Consider the following 20,661-nt stretch of genomic DNA (forward strand, 5'->3'; position numbering starts at 1 on the left):
GTATAAGAGGGTTATTGATGAACTATTTTCTTCATATAAACCATATACATAATAGTCCATGGCTTGAATTTTGCCATCCAACCACTACTATTCCCATACTTGTCCTCCACAAATGTGTCAGAAATTCTGTCTCTGCTGCTGATCACACCTTTTGAACCAGCTCAGATTATTCAGCAAGATACAGGGCTAATCCTTTGGTGTATTCCTACTTGCCATCCATACCACTCTAGAAAGACCCTTAGCAGATTTCTTTCTAGCCATAACAAAACAGGCTTTGTCTAAGACAAACATTATGAATGTCTACATTTAATTTGAACAAAATTTAGTTCTGCTTTGCTTCCAGACATTATTAAGTGTTCCATAACACAGCTGCAGCATCTAGCCCTCCCATGATTGTAGCCTTTTCATTGCTAAGGCCTTTTTTTAGATCTAGACATGCAGCCTTGAGTCTTACAAATTCTTCTTTACCAAGTATTTGACCATAATTTTCATTGCATTGCCTCAGACAAAAACTTTACCTGCATGCACTGAACCCATGAAATGTCAACATCAGATCAGAGGCTCATCACAATTCATTTTGACTTCCATTTGGAAAAATAGAGCCTTAAACAATCTCCAAACCCTTACATGCTGGTGATGCTGCCTGTGGACTAGCAGCACACATGAACTGTTCACCAAAATGGATGTGTTGGAAGTTACATTTCCCTGCAAGATATGCAGCACACAATAAAAAGCCAAATACAGCCTGAGAGCCTCACCTCAAAGGGGAGGCTGGATTTCTGCCTGAAAACACCTCATTCTCCTTATTGGTCTGAGCTAGAAAATATTGTAAAAGAGCACACAGTCATGAATACCTGAAAAGATATTTCCTCAACTGATTATTCTTCCCTTAATTTTAACACCATCAATAAACAATAGTGACTACTTTTGATACTCCAGTAAGTGGCATTTCTGACCATCTTTCTCCCCAGTTTAAACTTCACTGAAGGAATTTGTGTTGAAAAACAACCCTAGATTTTTCACATACAGATAGTACCAAAAACATCTAAACAAATCTTTACCCAAACTACAAGATATTTTCCTACACAATTATTTAAAGACTGCTTCTAGAGCAGTAAAAAACATTTTCACCATGAACAGAAATATGATACAGCTGTACTCTTCTAAACAGGAATGACAATCCCTTCCCCATTATCAAATATATTCATGAGCAAGACTATTAATTTAAAAAAAATTAGTACCCCACAGCTAAGTGCTGTTGATAGCACAGTTCCAATGACAAACCCCTAAGCCATCAGTGTGTTAAGATATTGTTATAGATGTTTTCATCAGCAGCACCATTAATAGAAGTATCACAAGTTTAATATCCCTTTCAAATTGTTTATGCTTCACATAAGTATCATTTGTCTTTGGTGTTCTCATTAATACTTTATTCATTGTACTCTGTGCAGTGCTGATTAACCCCACAGATGAGTCTGGGGTAGGATATTATATAAAACCCTTAGCTATGGTTCAGCACAGTTACATCCTGTCTTGCATCAGTCCCCTTTTTCTCAGAATTGTGATTATTTTCTTTAATGCTGATTCTTAACTACCAAACCCTGGGTAAGTGCAGGAGATCTGATTTTACTCAGTTTTACTAGTTGAAATATATTGCTGAATCTTCTAATTTGTATAATTCATTAAGATGGGAATAAATGGGTCATTCAAGATCCAAGACTCTCCATCACAGACATCTTTCATTAAAACATTTTATAACCCTTAAAAAAAACTCATCTGCAAATATTTGATTTTTCACATTTCACGACTGGACTTCCTTCCTTTATTAATTTGAATGCTACCTTCCTGTCAAAAATCCAGGCCTAGATCCTAAAAATATCTACACACAAGCCTAGGTTACAACACTTTACCTCTCCAGTACAATGCAGATGTACATAAACCAGAAACAGCTACCTCTGAAAACAATACGAAAATATAAAACAAAATACCTCAGAGAGAGACAGACCAATGCAAGCTTTACTCTTTATATTACTCTGTATTGCTGGTTTTTGCATGAAAAACATGCTTTACATTACTGTCTTGGCCTTCATGCCCTTTTTTGACTGCTTTTCTTCAGCCAGGGCAGCCTTCACTAATGACTTCATTGTAAAATGAAGCAGAAATGGAAACACCACACATCAGCCAAATGACTCAGAATTGATCAGAACTTTGATTTTCTTCTTCTGCAATTGTTTTCATTTGCAGTCCAGTTTACTGCAGGATACTTATAAGCAAAACTTATAAGTATAGTAATAACAAAACTCTCCCACTAATTTTTGTTTATTCATTGTACTCTGTGCAGTGCTGATTAACCCCACAGATGAGTGGGGTTTAATATTTAGTAAGTATAGTATTTTGAAATAAGGTAGATAGAAGTGGGACTCAAAGCTAAGTCTAAAACAAAAGAAGTTAAAAAGAAAGAAACTTATAGTAAATTTTTGTGATTTCTAGGCTAAGACCACCCTTTCTTTCCTTACCTTAAATGTTTGTCCTTAAGGCACAAATCAACATCTACCACAGCACGGTCCACAGAAATTTGAAAATTCACATCTGCCTCGTAGGAAACCAAAGAGAAGAGCTAATCACTCAAACTCTGCTCTTCCCTGCAGACATCATCAGAGCACCATCTCTGTCCCCATCAAGGGGATAACTCAGCACTCCACAGCTACTCTATGAAAGTTATATGCACATATAATGAACAAACAGAATTTCTTGGGAAGGGGAAGTTTAAAGATACAAACAGATAAAACCAACAGCTAAAACCATAATGAATTACTCATAAGTTATAAAAGGAAGGATTATTATAGATAATGTAGAAGCTCCTAAAATGTGTTTGGTCAGCAGCATTAGCAGCAGCTCAGAGAACAGTAATAATGGAAAGAGATCAATTTTCCAATCACAAATTCTTGAGGCAAGACCTTGCAATAGGAAAGAGCAGACTGAGAAAGATTGGCAAAGGCCACTACTCTAGTCTGGTTCCTTTGAAATGTGTAGCAGCAAGGAAATGAGATTTCCCACTGGGAATTTTAACTGTCAGCATGGAAAACAAGTGTGGTTGGGGTTTTTTATTTTCTAATTATTTGACTTTTCTTTAGCTAAAAGGCTAGCAGGCTAGCAGTTTAACCTAAAAAGGACTCAAATGGAATTATTTAATGCAACACTCATGAACTTCTAGGATTTCAAGTATTCTCATTTATAATCCAAGAGCAGTAAAGTTTAAGTAATCTTAGTTCAGGGATGAATAACCAAGATATACCAGCAAGCTTTTACATGGTAAGGCTGGAGAATCCTCCACTGGTTTTAAAACTCCTTAATGAAGCATATCAATACATGGGTCTGCTCACTGGGTCCTTATCTGCACACATCTTAAAAGACTAGACAACTCCACCAGTTTATATACCTAGTTTCTGACATTTTAGATATTTAACAGCAGGCAGACTTTTTTGTTCATGTGAGTTCCTGACCAAATCTTTAATTCTACTGTAATAATGAATAAAAAAGTTACATTATGCACTCTGTAGGTCTAGTTTACCTTTTTAATAAGTAATAATACTTGGTGTGGCTATTTAGAGGAGTTTGATGGAAAAGACCATGCAGTTCATACAGAAAGACATTGAAAGACTAATGAATATTCTACTTATGTTTGGGTAAGGCTAATTAAGTTGCAGAATCACAACCCCAGGCAGAACCCTTCCTGCACCATATACTTTTATGATATTTAGACAGTAAAAACAATTATGTTGGTAGCACAGTGAGTCTTCAAAAGTCTAGAAGTCTGTCATAAATCTAGTAATTAAATACTATTAAAGTCATGTATTTTCCTGCACCTTTTGCCTTCTTAGAAAGGAGCTGTTCACAATTGCAACTTCATTCTCAATTTACTTAGGTCATATAACACCAAGGAACATTTGTTCTTCTTGAGCTAAATCTTTAATTATAAGAAACATTTCATTTTCTTCCTTGTCAACAACAAAACAAATGATAGCAGTATAAATCAGCAGCCTTTCATTAATAAAATAACAGGCAGGAGAAGATATTCACCATTTTTATAAAGTGTAAATTCCACCTCCTTTTCTCACCAGTATTTCTGGTAAGAAAATGGTTGAGGTAAGGTGATGGTTTTAACAGCATCACCTCAACCCTTCAAAAACTAATCTAGCACTGCATTATTGTTGTATCCAAGACCCCCAACCACCACCACACCCTCCATCCCTCTTAGGTGAAGCTGATGTGATTCCTTGCAGCTGAGAATAATTAGCTAACCTGCACATTTTGGCACAGCTAGATAATGTCTTACCTGAAGGCACTAATTACTTTTACTGTAGCTATCACTGCATTTTCTCTGGCTGGCAATATAAGTACATGGAAAGGCTTCTTCCAAGGGATTTTAACAAACTCCTCAGTGGATAAACTGGGAGTGATGTGTCAGAGTTGGAGGCATATTTTATACCCTCTGCACTGATATTTCCCACCGGATTTCATAAATCCAGGTTTAGTCAGAAAAATCAGAGAACTGCTCAAAGCAAACACTATGCAGCTTAAGCTGAGAGTTTGAGAGGAACCAAGCTGTCTTTGTGTCTGTCCAGAGCAAGATTAGTCTCAGGCTTGTGCAAATCACCTGAAGTACAAGGCTACAGGACGTTTGACAGGGAGCTTTGGAATATGCTTACACATGCCTCATTCTTTCCCAACAGGACTCTTTCAGTGAGGCCTTAAACTCAAGGCTGATTTGACAAAATCAAAACACAATGCCATGTCAGGCAGGTTTGTAACAATGCTCTATCTCTGATCACCACAACAGGAACATCTCCTTTTCTCTCCTGCTCTGAGAGGAGCATGCCTCTCTAAAGAGATACACCTGCAAATGAAGTTTAACTACAGCACATTTACACTAATACTCAAACAGCAGTAAACTCCTAGATATTGCTGAAAGAATCAAGCATCAGCTGTACAGAGCCAGTGAATCACCTGGTAAGTATTTTAGCTGCTAATCCAGCTCAAACTCTGTGGCCACTGGTATGGGTATTGCTCCCAGCAAACAGAACAAAAATGCCAGAGCTGAACCATACTGTAGTGTTCTTACTTGGATATAGCCTAAAAAACATGCATTTGCCTCTGAGTCCTGTTTAAAGCCTTTTTGCATGTGTCAAATCTGTTTCTGAACCTTAATCAGGAATTAAACCTGATATCTCCATGTGACTTCACTCCTAAAGGCACAAAGCATCAGCCTTTGTCGTTGCTTCAACATTTCTGATACTTCAGTTTACAAAGCCATTGAAAAAAACCATACTATTCCTCTAAAAGAGCAGGTGAATACAACAGACATACACTTTAATGAGATTTTCTAGCTACAAAAGTAAAGTAGGCATCTTACTTCAAGGACCATAAATATACTACTATACATAATCTGCTAGTAACATTTTGTGACTATTTTCTGAACTAGAAAAAGGCTTGTTCTGTTTGTTTTTGTTATAAAAAACTGCCATCTTCCTAATGATAGCAGTATCCTCATCAGAAGTAAAACAACACATTCCAATGACCAAAACGGTCTAGAAAAATAAAATAAGGAAAAACTTAAGAAAAACCCCCAAACAAAACACCTGACAAACAAACCATCAACACACAAAAAAATTCAAAGAACAAAAGACAAAACAAAACCCAAAAAAATCTCACCTTGGTGTGAAAAAAACACATATTTGACTTACACTGAAAGTGAACTCAAATTACAAATATCAACCTTAAGTTTCTCAAAATGTAGAAAACCTATGAAGCTAGTATATTTCAGTTCCCACAAAGCATGTTTAATATCAGAAAATTCACCTTAGGCAAATCAAGCTAGCTCATGGAGAAGCAGTTACAGGTACTTAAGACAGTGCAAAAACAAACTCAAAATTATACCTTTGCAAGCATTTTTTACATAGCTATAGAATTTTGGACTAATATACTGAGAATACTAAGATAATGATAAAACATGCAGCAAAAACACATTTGAAGAAAGACAAAATAACACACCACTGCATTTACTGCAGTTAAGACAGCCATAAAAGGCAGAGCATCACAGTATAGTTTGAGAAAGTCTTAAGCATTCAGACACACAAAGTACCATCTTACCTCTTTAAAAGACAACAAGTATCTGCTCTTTCTTGTTCTTCAGCCCAACCTTTTATCCCCTCCTGTTGATGCACTGCACCTGTGTGCCCTCTGTTCCCTGTGGTGATTGGTCAGTGCCCCTGGGCTCGTTACCTTCAATATTATTCACCTGTCCTGCACAGCTGCAGCCCATTAGGGATGAGCCCCACTCCCAATCACCCCAAACTGTGTGCCCACAACAACAAAGCAGCTTGTAGAAAAAAAACACCCCATCCTAAAGCCACCTGGCTCTGCAAAAATTTGACTGCCCCCACACTGGAGGGGTGCAGCAGCACCTGCAGTGTTAATAGCAAAGTACTCACAGGCACAAGTGTGGTGTCATTGGGCAGAGAAATAGCATTGAAATCTTAATCTACTTTCATGTTGTGATACCTTAACAAACTGAAAATGAGGTAACAGAATCCAGGTGGGGCTTGCCTGACAGACACAATTCCTGAATTCCTTGCTGCACAATCTGCAGGGGAATTGAACATCTACTGCAGGCTCCAGGTAGAAAGACACAGCACTCTCAGATGGAGTCACACACAAGAAGGTCGCATCATCAAAGCAATAGAACAAACACACAGCACCAGGGAACAGAGGTTTGGGAAATAACTCCAGAGGCCTGAGTGCGTTGAGGGCCCTGAACGGCCGCACCTGAGGCCTTCCGCAGCCTCACCTGAGGGCTTCCGCAGGAGGGCTCCATTTAAACCCAGGCTGGGAACATGGTTCCTTTGCTCCTGAGGGACTGGGTTGAGGTCCTTGTGATGTCCCTGGCTGGTTGGTGGCCTTGGCACTGGGTTATTGCCCTGAGGGTCCCCAACGGCAGGTGAGATTTGCTTTTCCAACCTACTCGCTGTGGGGAGCGACCATGGCAGGTGAGGGGGACACCCATGCTTAGCTGCCCTCAGAGACCACCTTGCTCTTCCTGAGGGAACGATCCTACTCTTACTGCCCATTTATGCGTAAACAGTATTTCATCTTGGTTTTTCTAACTAAATACATGTGGGGAGCAGCTTTTTTTGACCCAGTATCTAATGGCTCCACAAACCATGCGGAAAAAGCAATTACTGCTGTTCACTAGCAGGTTGTTTTCCCCACATCAAGTCCACAGGTAACACCAGAGGTTATGGCAGCTTTCCATTGGGAAATCTAGCCTGCAAAAAGTAAGGCTTTAGGTATCTCCTGGAGGAGGTGGAAAAATAATTGAGTATGGATCAGAAAAAACAGTAATAGTTCTGATGAAGTTAAATGTAATTTATAGAGGATAAGTTTTACAGTTTTTTGTTATGGGTTATTAGACATGAGGGAATGTGCCCATGAGAAGACTGGACAAACAGTTTATATTCTCCTTCTAAGGAGTAAACACAATACTTTTCTAGGCTGGTGAGGTACATGGTGACTCAGTGCTGCTTAGATTTCCTTTGCTCGATATTGGAAGGTGTTCTTATGCTACGTAGAGCATTAAAATTAAAATAGCCTTATCTGATGTATACCAGAGCTTATATTCATTGTAGGATAGGTTCCAATAAAGACCTTTGATATATTTAGTTCTTATCTAATTGCCTCACAAGGAAAGGAAAGAAAAACTGACAACTTACTTCATTGTCCCAGCTTTGACCTTAAATACATGGTTTTTGTCTTCTTTTCCACACCTACTTGAGCAAGTCAATTTCTCTGCAAAAGGTTTGCTACTATAGGAACTTCAAGTACTCTTCTGAATGCCAAATGATAGCAGGAGGGGAGCTGTGGGTTATTTTGGCTGTAACTTTGCGTTCTGAGGTATTCCTGTGTGCATCTGACATTAGAAATCAGTCTAGCTCTTGGATACTTCTGTTTGTTAAACCTTTAAGCATATCATGTCCATCCAGCCTCATAGGTGGAGCAGGGAAAGCACAATTAGCTGTCGATTATTGACTGTGGAATCTAAGCTTCATGTTAAAAATGCTTTTGCTGGTACATGAAGGAAGCCTTTTAGACTAGAAATATGCTAAATGGATAATTTTTATCAAATAGTGATAAACAGATAATAGCTGATGCATTATTGGTCACAGCTCTGCCTTCAAATATTGATTTCATATGAAAATTAGCAGGCTACAGGAAATTATAGTTTTTCAAAGGGTTTGTTAAAAGAAAACACTATCCATGCTTTTTTTATTTGTTCTTGGTTTGGTTTTAAGCTAGGAAATTTAGTCTTACTATTTTTACTGAACTTTAAGGACCTCCTTTTTTCAGAAATGCAAAAATTTAAGTGTTGTTGTAGGCTCTGGTTAAAGATAGTAAAACAACTGTGGCTGTAACAAATGAAGTATTTTGGTACAGTATTTAATGATAAAATCTGCATTGATGATGTGACCTTCTTGTAGGTGGCTCTTTCTGAAAGTGCTGTGTCTTTCTACCTTGAGCCTGCAGTACCTGTCCAATTCCCCTGCAGATTTTAAAGCAGGGAGTTCAGGAGTTGCACAGTCTGTCAGGTAAGCCTTACCGGAATTCTGTTAACCCACTTTCAGTTTGGTCAGATATCACAATATGAATCAGATTAAGATTTCAATGCTATTTCTTTGCCAAATGACTCCTCACATATTTGCTTTTCAAAGCTTAATCAGCACGATATTACATTGCTTGGTAAGTTTTGTAGCGCTGACAGTAGCAACAATATTCTTCCTGTAGCACCCCTATCTCCCCCCAAAACCATCTCCAACAGCTGTTTTTCCACTGCTGTGATAGATGAAAATAGCTGTGTGTGCTCTTAGAGAGGCACCAGGTGAGTCCCTGGGGCAGGAAGGGTGTGAAGTGTGTTAGGTGAGAGACCCTGAACCCTATTGGGGTAGAAAGGGGAAAGTAGGGTTGGGCTGGTGAGCTGCAGCTCAGGCACAGGATCAGCTGCTGGGCAGGGCTTTAAAAAACAAGATCAGCCTGTGAGCACTTAGTTGGTGTATGCTGCAGCTCAAAAGGACAAAAAAAGCTGGAAGCAAGGAGCTAGACTGGAAAGACAATGGCTGAATAAAGGGGTTTTTGTTAATATTTATTTCTAACTATCCTCTGTAGATCATGAAATCTTTTTCTACTAAGCAAGTTAATTATTCTTGGCTGTACAGAACTACAGCCCAGCCTTTCAGATATTCAAAGAGCAGAAGCCTGACCCTTACAGTGTCTGAGGCTGGGGTGTGTAAGGAATGTTACCTCACTTAGGCTGTGGTAGTTATGAATATAGCTAATAGTTTTGTGTGGCTGTTTCATCTGACATGAACAAAAGGAATGAGACAAAATGCTATCAATGTTATACTGAAGTCACAAGAGCAAGCAATTGCTCACTCAGGACAGATGTGTCTTATTAGATATCTCTGCAGAGTGGAATATTTTTTGCTTTTAGCAACTCTACCCTGTAGTTTGGGGGTCTTTGGAGAAGGTCACTGTCCTTGTATAAAGTCTGCTGAGGTGTTTGTATTGAATGTTCATAGCTAAAGAATATGAGGTTTTCCATTTGAATTTCCTTCACTTGGTGATATGGCATTCAGAATGCTATTTAAGCACTTTTGTTTGCTAGGCTTTTTCTTCTCTCCAAGGCTAAAACCCAAAAGGTAAAATAATAAGGTAATTATATCCAAAGCTGTTTTCCTAAGCTAATTTAAATAGAAAAATTGAACAACTTAATTGCTGTGCATTCCTTGGCTTCTTTGCAATGATCTGTAGCAGTCAACAAAGCAGATTGAAGGGGAAAAGGATTTTACTTTTGTAATGGGCTTGTAGAGCAACTTTGCAGTAAACTAATGAAAAAACTAATTGAAAACTGAAATCTAGGGATGTTTTCATGCAGATAATATTTTAGATTTAAAATTGTGTGGATTTATATCTTTTATGGAAGTACTAAAGAAGGTTCTGAGGGTTTGTTTTTTGGTTTTGGTTTATTTTTCCCCCCCAGTTTGGGGTGAATTCCGTGGCCTTTTAACAAGAAAGATTCAAAATTATGCTTTTACCCTGAAACACAATGTATTAACATTTTAAGGAGGAAAAGGGATTTTCACTTCTGTAGGAACAAAACAAATGTAGCAAAGAGCTTTGTGTTCTTCCATGTAAGAGCTGGATATGCAGGTGAAAAGTAATGGAATAGAGAATATTGTAGTTAGGCTTTTCACTACCTCTAGTCCATCCAATTCTCAAACACCTTTCTTATTGCTTTGTGGAAAGACACTGCTTTGTATTTCTCATGCTTTGCCTTCCTCTCAACAGTGCTAATTGCCATTCTAAATATTATGATCATTAATTGAACTTCAGATAAAAAAAACCCCATTTATTGCAGATTCTGCTACAGGTCTAAAGAAAGATGGGAAAAGTCCCAGTAGCTTGCAAATTGTTTTAATCCATAAATGTTTATACCTATTTGTCACACATTGCCCTGCTGGCTGAATGCAAGGTCCATTGACATTTAGGACTGAAGTTTTTCATTTCAACTTACTCAATTTTGTAATATTTGCCTCCTTCTGATTGTTAATGATGTAAAATTCTTCTAATGCATTTGGAACTGGCAAGAAAAAGTTTAATGCCGTTATCCTCTAACACCTATTGCCTAGTGTAATAAGGGTGTGTTGTGAAGGAAAAAGTTGCTTCACTTTTTTCTCAGCACCGGGTGAAATCTGTAGCTGAACAGTCTATGACAAAGGATTTGCCATCCATGCTAACCAGGACAGCAGGCATTCACTGACTTGTCTTTCATGTTTCTCCAGTAGTTTGTTCTTATCTGAGACATTTAGTAAGGGTGTGATATTCTAGAAATACAACTCCTGTAACATTTTCATTTTGAGAGTAAGACAGGCATTAAAAAAAACCAGCCCTCCCTGTAGGGGGATACAATATAAGAAAATAAAGGTAGTGTAGAAAGTAATCTTACCCCCTAAAGAGTTGCAGCTGAGCCAATTATTAGAGATTGGGAACAGGCCTGACTTTACCAGGCCACAGCTGTAGCCAATAAGAAGAGTGTTATAAAAGACTGGATTGGTTGGTTGGGGGAACTGGAGTCAGTTGGCTGCTGTGAGGACAAGGAGGAGTCAGTGCCTAGAGGAGCTGCCTACGAGAAACATCAAGGAGGTATGTAACTCTAGCAATATGGAACTCTTGCAGTGTAATGACAATAGAAATCTTACAATACATGTTACAACAGCCCCTATGATTTGATGGTTTTATTTTTTGTTTACTTCAAAGGAAGTCTCTTCTTTTCCTAGTATAGGTTATGTAACAGAATTCAACTTTGTAGTTTTTTCAGTGTTCTAAAACAATAAAAGTACTAGCTCATGGCACATACACAGTGCAAGCGCAGCCTGACAAATTAGGCTAAAATATTTGGCCTATAAAATTCATCCTGGTACTAACATACTGCAATCAATATGAAATATTTGCAAGGTATTTATTTGGCAAAGAGTAATGGATGTGACTTTGCTCCTTGTGGAAATATAAATCTCAGTCCTGCGTAATGGCACAATGTTAAAATTTTTACGCGGCAGTTTGGTCAGTCTTCTCAAGGCTTTACCTTACATCTTGAATGGATTCTTACCACTGTAAAATACTAATGCTTTATGATGTACATGATTAAATTACTGCACTAGAAATAATTTCTATAGGGCTACAGTCTGCAGGTTTCCAGAGACGCTGCTCCAAAGTGTTTGCATGCCTAGACTAAATAGAAAGCTTTTTTTAAAGAAGGTTTTGAGACCGTTGCCTGTGATAACAAAGAGTGGGTGATAGGGAATAGTCCAGAAGAGAAAACATGAGTGATTTTTATCATCTGGAATCTAAAGGAGAAGGAATAAAGCTCTTTGAGGAGACATTCTGCTTCAGGCAGGACAACAGCAATTGCTGATATCCCTCACACTTTTCTCTTGTCCTAAAAAACAAAGCTATGTAATAAAGTGTCCTAGGAGGACCATGCAACTAAACTGTCTATTTTGACTACACTACATATTTCATGGCCTGAAAAATTTGGGTTAAAGTGAATCTAGAAATTTCTGAATCCATTATGATGCTGATAGCAGGTTTTTTTCTCTTATTGAAATTCTGTCCTTTCCTTCTACCAAAGAATTATCAAAGACAGGTGTCCTTTATTCCTATCGTATGTATGAACTTTTTCAAGAAACAAAAGGAAAAGTTATTTTTTTTCTGTAAGAAAAATCTGCCTTAGGGAAGATACTTTTTTTCCTCTTTTATTTGCTGTACTTTCTTTCCTTCCCCCAGTCTCTTAGATCCTTATGATCTGCATGTTTTTTCATGGTATTTTGATGTACTTTGATACTCTGAAAAATCACAGGATTCTGTTAGAAGCACAACACAATGGCAGTTTGACCAATCTTTTCCAATTCTCTTAGTGCTTTCCTCTAGTGTCTTGATTCTCTTGATTTGGATTATAACTGTCAAGAAAGTAGCCTGGAGAGCAGAAAAGAGTTTGGAGTTGGTTTGTTGCAAGTTCAAAGTTAAGAAAATAATAAAAAATGGCATCTTCCTAGGTACTTCACATAACTCATTTAAAAACCCAGAAGTGATTGATCTGATGTCTATTTTTTTCAAGTTATGAAGAACCAATTTCAGAAATCTGGGCAGGGCTCTTGCCCATACCCAGAAAGAGCTGTCTGTGTTTAGTTTGCTTTTGCACTGAAGCAGAGCTGTTCCATCTCCGCTCTCTAGTAACCTCTGCTTTTTACAGTCCAGTATAGTAAAATATGCCAAACAAAGCAGGGGGAGAAATCAAACCACATTTGATATATCAGGGGATGCTACAGGGCATGACTATTTTCTTGGAACTTATTAACAGAAATCAATAAGTTGGGCTGCTTTTCCCAGCGATCTTCTTCAAAGCAGACATTGCTTGTTTGCTTTCTTTTCCTTTGTTGTTGGGCATTGGCTTTCTCCTTTTACTAGGATACAGAGATTTGATCAAGTCTAAAACTAGTTTCAAAAGGGACAAGCCCACAATATTTGTGAGGGAAAAATATTTTTCCTTGCTCCAAATCTTGTTTGGAACAACAGGATGCGTAAGGAACAGTTCCAACCATGAATAACAAAGATAATTTAGATTACTCCCTGGCAGCACAACATACATCAATTGATAAATTGTTTAAAAATGTGTAGAATCAGTCCATGTTGAACTACCATATTCTGTTTTCTCCACTTGTGGGCTGGCAGAAGATTTTTCTCCCCATTTAGGACTTAGTGATGTAGAAAAATCACATTAGCCAGACACCAGTTAGTTACTGCTGTATCATGCCTGATTGATGGGGGTTATTTTACTAACATCAGATTAGAGATGAGGGGAGATAGATAAATTAAAGAGGCAGAAGAACTCTCCTGTTGTGATGTCTTGTGCCTAAAACTACCCCAAAGAGGATAATGAGGTTAATGCACAGCCAGGTACAAAGGTAACTTAGCAATTACTTTAAAAACCCCTGTGAATTTGTGATGGAAGTATTGTGCCATCTCCCAGAGACAGGTAAGCAACTTTTAATTGATTAGCAGTTGATTAGTTGCTCCTCAAACAAACATGTGAATTTGTGTTTCATTGAAGCAAGTGGTTATCCAGAGCAGCTATCATCCTGCAGGCTGAGGGAGATTGCCAGCACAAAAGAGAATTTGAGCTTTGCCTCCTGAAGGCTCATCAAACAGTCAGGGAAGGCTGTGAATTGTATCTACAGACAGGTTCACTGAGCACATAATCCAATTTGCTTATTTTCTGCTCGCTTTGTAGCACTCCATCCTGCTGGAGTTAATCTGAACCTCACTGTTCTTGGTTTTCTCTGAGGATTTCCTGTAGTGGAAGTGTTGTAACAACTGCCCCTGGCTTCAAAATACTCTACATAGGCTTGGAAAGGGTTCAGCTAAGAGAGGAGTCAGTATTTTAACTCCTGATAGCATTTTCTGTGTATGTTTAGGAAGTGATTTGCAGTAGAACTTTGACTTTTTGGTGTTCATTTGGTTGACAAATGTGATCAAAAAATTATTAGATGTTATATGCCTTGTTGGGCATCATCACACTAAGATTAATGAGGGACATGTTTTTCCATGGGAAAAGCAGTGTGTAATCCTGCATTTTCCAAAGATACTCAATCTTTTTGCTGAATATTGGAATGTGCAAACTTTCCCTCTCATTCCCCATTTCTTGATGTTTGAGAGCTGTGCAAATACTGTGACTGGTGAATGCAATTCAAGCCATAGAAAAGAAGTAATCTATTTTAAGACTAGGACACTAGGAAGTGAATAATTCAAATGTTAAAATATTAAGACATGTTTTGGAGCCAGTGCAACAATGATCTAAAATTAATGCACAGACTTGCATAGAATTTGGGGATCATTAAAGGCATCTAAGAAATTCCTACTAGTGAATGCAGTTTATGTGTAAAATCACAGCACACAGCTCTGTTCAAGTTAAATGTGACTTTAATCAGTTTCACAGTGGTGGAAGTGTAATTCAAATTAGAGTTTATACATGGTGCAATTGGCTTGCAAGGAATATCCAGTCTGTTCTGCAATCAAGTAATGGAAAGGGTTACAGCCTCATCTATGCTTCAGGCTTTTGATGTATTTTAAGGCATTTTGCACTCTTAGATGGTGTAGCAGATTTTAGTATGAGTAAAGGCACTGATTTCCTCCTGTTCCCAAGAGGGAGAGTCCTTTTTCTGAGGACATGCTTTGCCCAAGACCAGCCTTAAAGCAGGTTTTTGCCTGGTTTCCTTTTTGTAACATAATTTATCTGCTTTAATAGTCAAGCCACTCAAATACAATCATGTCAAGGGAAAAGTGCAGTTTAAGGGATCTTTAGTAATAAAATATCACAGAATGATCAGCTGTGTTGCGCAAATACTGTATTAATATTTCTTTATGATGAGATTTTTTTACTTTTACATAAAATTGCTTCACTAGGAAATAGTTGAATCTCTCTGTAAACAGTCTACAGTGTTTACTTGAGTTTATTTTTAGTCTTAAATGGTTTTTTAAGTAGTGTTGTTTATATTCTTTACCTTTTGTAGGAGTGGGGAGAGCAGGGATGTTTTCAGTCTGCAGACACATCTAGAATGAGGAATGGAGTCCAATCAGTAGCTTTAAAATATTAATTTTAGTATTCAGTGCTGCTGCCAACAAAATTAAGGGCCAAAGTTCTTGTGCATTAACATAATTTTGCAGTATTTGAACTGAAAATTTATGCAATTTTTGAATGCTGTTTTCTGATGGTTTTTTAAATGCCAAAAACCCCTTTTGGCATATAGCAAGTATTGATCACCGGATTTTATTAAAAATTAAAATGGATTATTTTATTCCACCAATGCATCTGGGGTTTTTTACCGTATTCAAAATGTCACTGGACTCTTTTAGCTGTAATCTTAACTGAAATGCAAAAAAGTTACAGAGCAATTTTCCCTCAGACAATCATAGACATATTCAGAAAGAATTGCCAAATGTTTTTAGCATGCCCTTATCTAATCTGTAGTGCTTTCAGCATGTACAACTGAAGATGCGAAGAAATTTGCTCCTTAGTCTGCTCACATTTTATCTTTCTGAGGGTTTTTCTTCTGCTTGTTCTGCCCCACAACTGGACCTTACTCTGGATGAGAGTCTCCAAGAGTAAGAAGACTTACTTTTAGACACTCTCTCTAAAATTTGTTGCAGAACGCAAAATCAAACTCAGAGTTGTGGTGAAAATACACATCCAGGAGTACACTTTGTCCTTGCTAATAACAAATTTCTAACATAACACAATAGAATAATATTAGTCAGTTTACTGCAACCTGTACTCCTAAATCAGATTTGGTCTGAAAGGTCAGCTTTCTATAGCAATAAACTCTCCCAGCTCTTAGAAGATATTAGTGTTGAACAGCAAGTTCAATTAAAAACCCACTGCAACTGAGGCTATCACCTTCCAAACACTTCAAATAATTTTAGTCGTATGAAAACTGGAGGTTTTTTTATTCTATAAAGTGTCTCTTGCTATCTTTCCTATGATTGTGTATGTATTGTGAATTAAAGAAGGAGAAAATGTCATTGGAAGTTTTTTCCTGATCAGGAGTATCCTTGCATAGAAGATGTTGGTTTAATGCAAGTCAAGATATAAAGGAAAAACTAAAACAATGAAGATTTATTTTCAAAAAAATATTTAGAGATATTTATTTTCTGTTCTAAACATACACTTGGCAATAGGGGATGGAATAGATTTTTTCTTTCAGCCTTCTGTTTCTAACACAAATCTGAGGTTTTGGGGCTTTTTAAAGCAGAATGGTCCTGCTTTTGTTCCTTTATGTTCCTTCAACAGAGCTGGCTGAAAGATTGGCTCTGCTTTGATAGAGCAAGGTAGTTTGGAAAGGTCTTATCTATCCACTGTATCAATACAAGCTACTTATTTCCTTTTAAATATCTTTATTCATGTTTCCTAACCAAGGGCATCAAAATAATTGTAACTTAAACTGCTGACTTGCAACTGTGGTCTTTTATTATTCTGGAATTTTTCCTTTTCTCGAATAAAAATATTTTTGCAGCAAAGTAAATCTCCTCTTGCTGAAAACAGCTGTTTAAACTTGTGATTCTGGACACTTTGTCTGTTTTACTCTACTTCAGTTAAATGTGTAAAGTTTTTTTTGGAAATGAATACACAGATTTAAGCAGTATTTTTGACTGCTCTTGATGTTACTTTGGCCAAACTTGAAGCTTTAAAGCTGTTCTGTTTCTCATGTTCCCTTCTTCCCTATTATTGTTTTTATAATGCTTTTTTCTCTTTGCCACATAAAAATAAATAGACAACAGAACCTCTGTGTTCTTCTAGTCAAATGCTGAACACATACAGTCTTTATGCATTGCAAGTAGGACATGAAGTCCAGCTGGTGTTGATTTCAAAAAGGGGACACTCATCAACCATCCTCTTTAATAAAATGGTACAAGAATCCTCCCAATTTTGTTGACACTGAAGATGTCCCCAAAACAATAAAACTGCAATAAGATGGCAAAAATAGCTGTGCTTTTATGAATGTGCATTTTAAACGCATAATCTTTCAACAATTGCATCTTCTTTGGCATTGTGTAGTATGCAAGATACATGATGAAGAGACAGATGCAGTGATATGTGATCTTAGCTCCTAAATTCAGGTTCACAAACAATGCTATGATTTTTTGTTATGAAAATTCCATTAAGCTACAATGTTTCTTCTCTTCTTTATTCTATTTTAGGGTTGTGATTTCAAAAACTTGTACTACATAATGTATGAGAAAAAGAGTAGAAAACAGTAATGAAATTGCAAGGTAGATGTTAAGTAGTCTTCATTATGTAACTCCAGAACTTGTCTTAGGACAGGGCTGGGTATGGCATAAAAGGCAAGATTAGTACAAGTCAACTCGTAGTGGTAGGCCGATATCCTCATCTCAAATACACTGCTCTTTTAATGAGATGGATTAACAATTGTCAGGGAGGGGAAGATCAACTTATTTTGCTGCTGAAATTGAGATCTTTCCTCTAGTGATCTCTGATAGCGAACTGTCAGTGCATAAACCAGAGGTGAAATGTGTCCTTGTAAATCCAATGTTTTGTTGTCTCTTCCCTTTGGGTCATCTGTTACATCCACTGTCCTTGTTTCCTCTTCTTTCCTAACTCTTTTCAGAGCCCCCTCTACTCTCTATTTTTATAGATGTACTTTGATAAAATTCCTTTCTATCCACCCTAAGCTTGTGGATGAGTGTTTGCTAGACTGCATTTCTTGCCGGCAGTGTTGTTTTAGTCTTTTGCTGTCAGCTGTGCAAGAGGCTTCCTTTACCCCATTTGCTGGCATATGGCATAACCAGATTTCAGGCTGCAAGAGCACAGCCAGACATGGCAACAAGTGGCTGAAAGAAAAGGAGATTTCTGCTCCAATTTCAGTAGGAGCAAGGATTTTGATTTGTGTTGCTTTTTTGTTTATTGCTTCCTCAGTTCTGGATGTATTTTTGCAGTTTCAGTTTGAGTTTAAAAATCCCAAATACCTACATGAGTTAACTCTTGGATTAATCCGGCTAGTTAACTCTTGCTGTACTTTCACAGAACTGTGAAGTTATATACAAAAAATTTTATCAGTTCTTATGTTAATTTGCATTTAATATGACAAAGAGATTGATTATTAAAGTCCCACAATTTTCTTTGGAACTTTATCTCTTTGGAGATGCTGAATCATTCTTTTGAAGTGAGTGTATGCTTCCTAGATGTTAAATAAGATAATAAAGAATGTTAAAATTTGCTTTAAATATATAATTTAAATGCTATGAGTTCTCTAACATAAGCATGACTGATGTGGGTGTACGCTGAGAAACAGTATTTCTAAGAAGAAAAGAACTAATTAAATCCTCCAAAATGTCACATTCATGATTAGAAAAGATTTTTGTTTGAAAAGAACAAAGGTAGAAAGTGAGCTGTTCATAGCTGAATTTATGGTTTTAAACCTAAAAATAATAACTTTAGAAACCTTGTCTCCCTCATTCGAATAGCCAACTTTTATCATTGACTTTGCAGCTAATACCAAGAAATTTGTTCATTTGCATTTCATGTAGAGAAGCCAACCCTACATTCCTTAGGTATCTGTTTAAACAAAGGGTGATATCAGATCAAGGGCAAAGCTAAAACTGGAGTAATTTGCTTTACATGGAAGAGGTAAATATCCCACTGTACTATGTCATTGCATCATATGACTTCTGTCAACCTGCAGCTGATTTAAACAGCTCCTGAAATCTTAATCTGTTTCTTGTCTCTCCCAGTTGCAGTTTGCTTGCTCTAGCTGTCCTAATCAGTCATTTTTAAGACCCTGCTCTCAAACAGGTAAGTTGAAAAAGAAAAAAATGAACCCTTGTACTTCTAAGGTGCTCCTTTTAACACAGAAAACTGTGAAGAGGCCACACAAACAGCTCAGCAGAAGAAAAGGTGAGAAAGCAAGTTTTTATGGGTGAATGACAGTCATCCTATAAAATGCTTTTTGCAATCAGTAATCATTCTAGGAATTGCATAGTTTTCTTTGATCCTTTGTGCATGCCTTAAATTTCAGCCAAGCAGCTTTTAATGGGTGAGTTTTTCTGGTTTTTGTTTCCTTGCAGTTCTCACATTAATACTGGGGAAATGTATCCATGTTGAATGTGTTTCAGTATTATTTACAATAACTAATCCCAAGCATGCAATACTTCCAGCTAATGAGCAATATAGATTAAAGGCAGATGTTTGCTGAAACCATGAATTTGGCATTCATCTCACAGCAACATTTAATCTGTGCTGTATGTTTGCTTCTTGGTATGTTGGTTGCTAAGTGGTTGCAGTTCTCTTCTGTTGTGGTTTAAATTTTAAAAAAGGCCTCCATCTTGGAATTACAGAATCAGAGAATATCCTGGGTTTGAACAGGCACACAAGGATCGCCAAAGTCCAGCTTCTGTCCCTGCACAGGACACCAAGAATGCCATCATTTACCTGAGACCATTGCCCAAAAGTTTCTGGAACTCTCTCAGGCAAGGTGCTGTGACCACTTCCCTGGGGAACCTGTCCAGGGCCCAACCACCCTCTGGGGAAAGAGCCTATTACTAATGTTCAATCTAAAACTCCCCTGGAATCTTGTGCCCTTCAGACACACAGAAAAGTAAAACTGATCCTTTTCGTGCTTTTGGCAGAGAACACAAGGAGGTCTGATAGCCAGAAGCTGCTTGAGGCTGAAACTCAGCAGGAATTCGATTCTGTGTAAAATGGCAGGAGTGAGCTGGCAAGTTTAACTTCAGAACAAGTTGTGCTGTTCTTGCTGACACTTAAATGATGTTGAACATGTTTTAGGCTTCTCCAGCAAACAGAGAAGCAGGTGCATGTGTCTCTACTTGGAACAAAGAGGTTCTGAGGAACAGTCAGCAACTGGTCTGATTAGTTATTGTCATCTAACCATGCAGGAGATGCTCTGCTGCTGAGATCTCTGAGCTCTGGTCTAGTCAGTGTCAGGTGCTGGGAAGTTGGTTTGTCTTGTGCTCTGTGAACACAAGACAGGGGATTCTCAAGCAAACAAGATATCAGAAAGTACTAACCAAAGGCCAGTATTTCATGATTTCCAATAGAAGAATAAAAAGAAAATGGGGAAGAGAAAAACAACTTGTGGCCAGAAACAAACTGAAGGAGAAATAACCAGCACTGGTTTCAGCTGAACAATAAGCAAAACTAGAATATGGAAAGAAAAAACAAACAACCTAGAGGCATTGGCACAACAGGAATTATTTTAAGTTAGAGGCAGAAGCAGAAAGACAAATGATTAGAGGAAGCTAGGAGAAAAGACACTTTCAGGGGAGATTATTTTGTCTGATGGCATTGGTGAACAGGATTGTATTGTACTAGCAGACATCCTTTAGCTTTGTTAAGGTAGAGAAGAGATTGTAGTGAAATGGTAGGAAGTTTTTCAGGGGCATTGTTGGTTTGTGTTGCTAATATTGGCCTTATACTACTCTAAAATTACTTGCTATATGGGTACATTAGTGTTTTTTTTCTTG

This window comes from Zonotrichia albicollis, chromosome 10, assembly GCF_047830755.1.
Source record: "Zonotrichia albicollis isolate bZonAlb1 chromosome 10, bZonAlb1.hap1, whole genome shotgun sequence".
In the NCBI taxonomy this organism is placed as follows: Eukaryota; Metazoa; Chordata; class Aves; order Passeriformes; family Passerellidae; genus Zonotrichia; species Zonotrichia albicollis.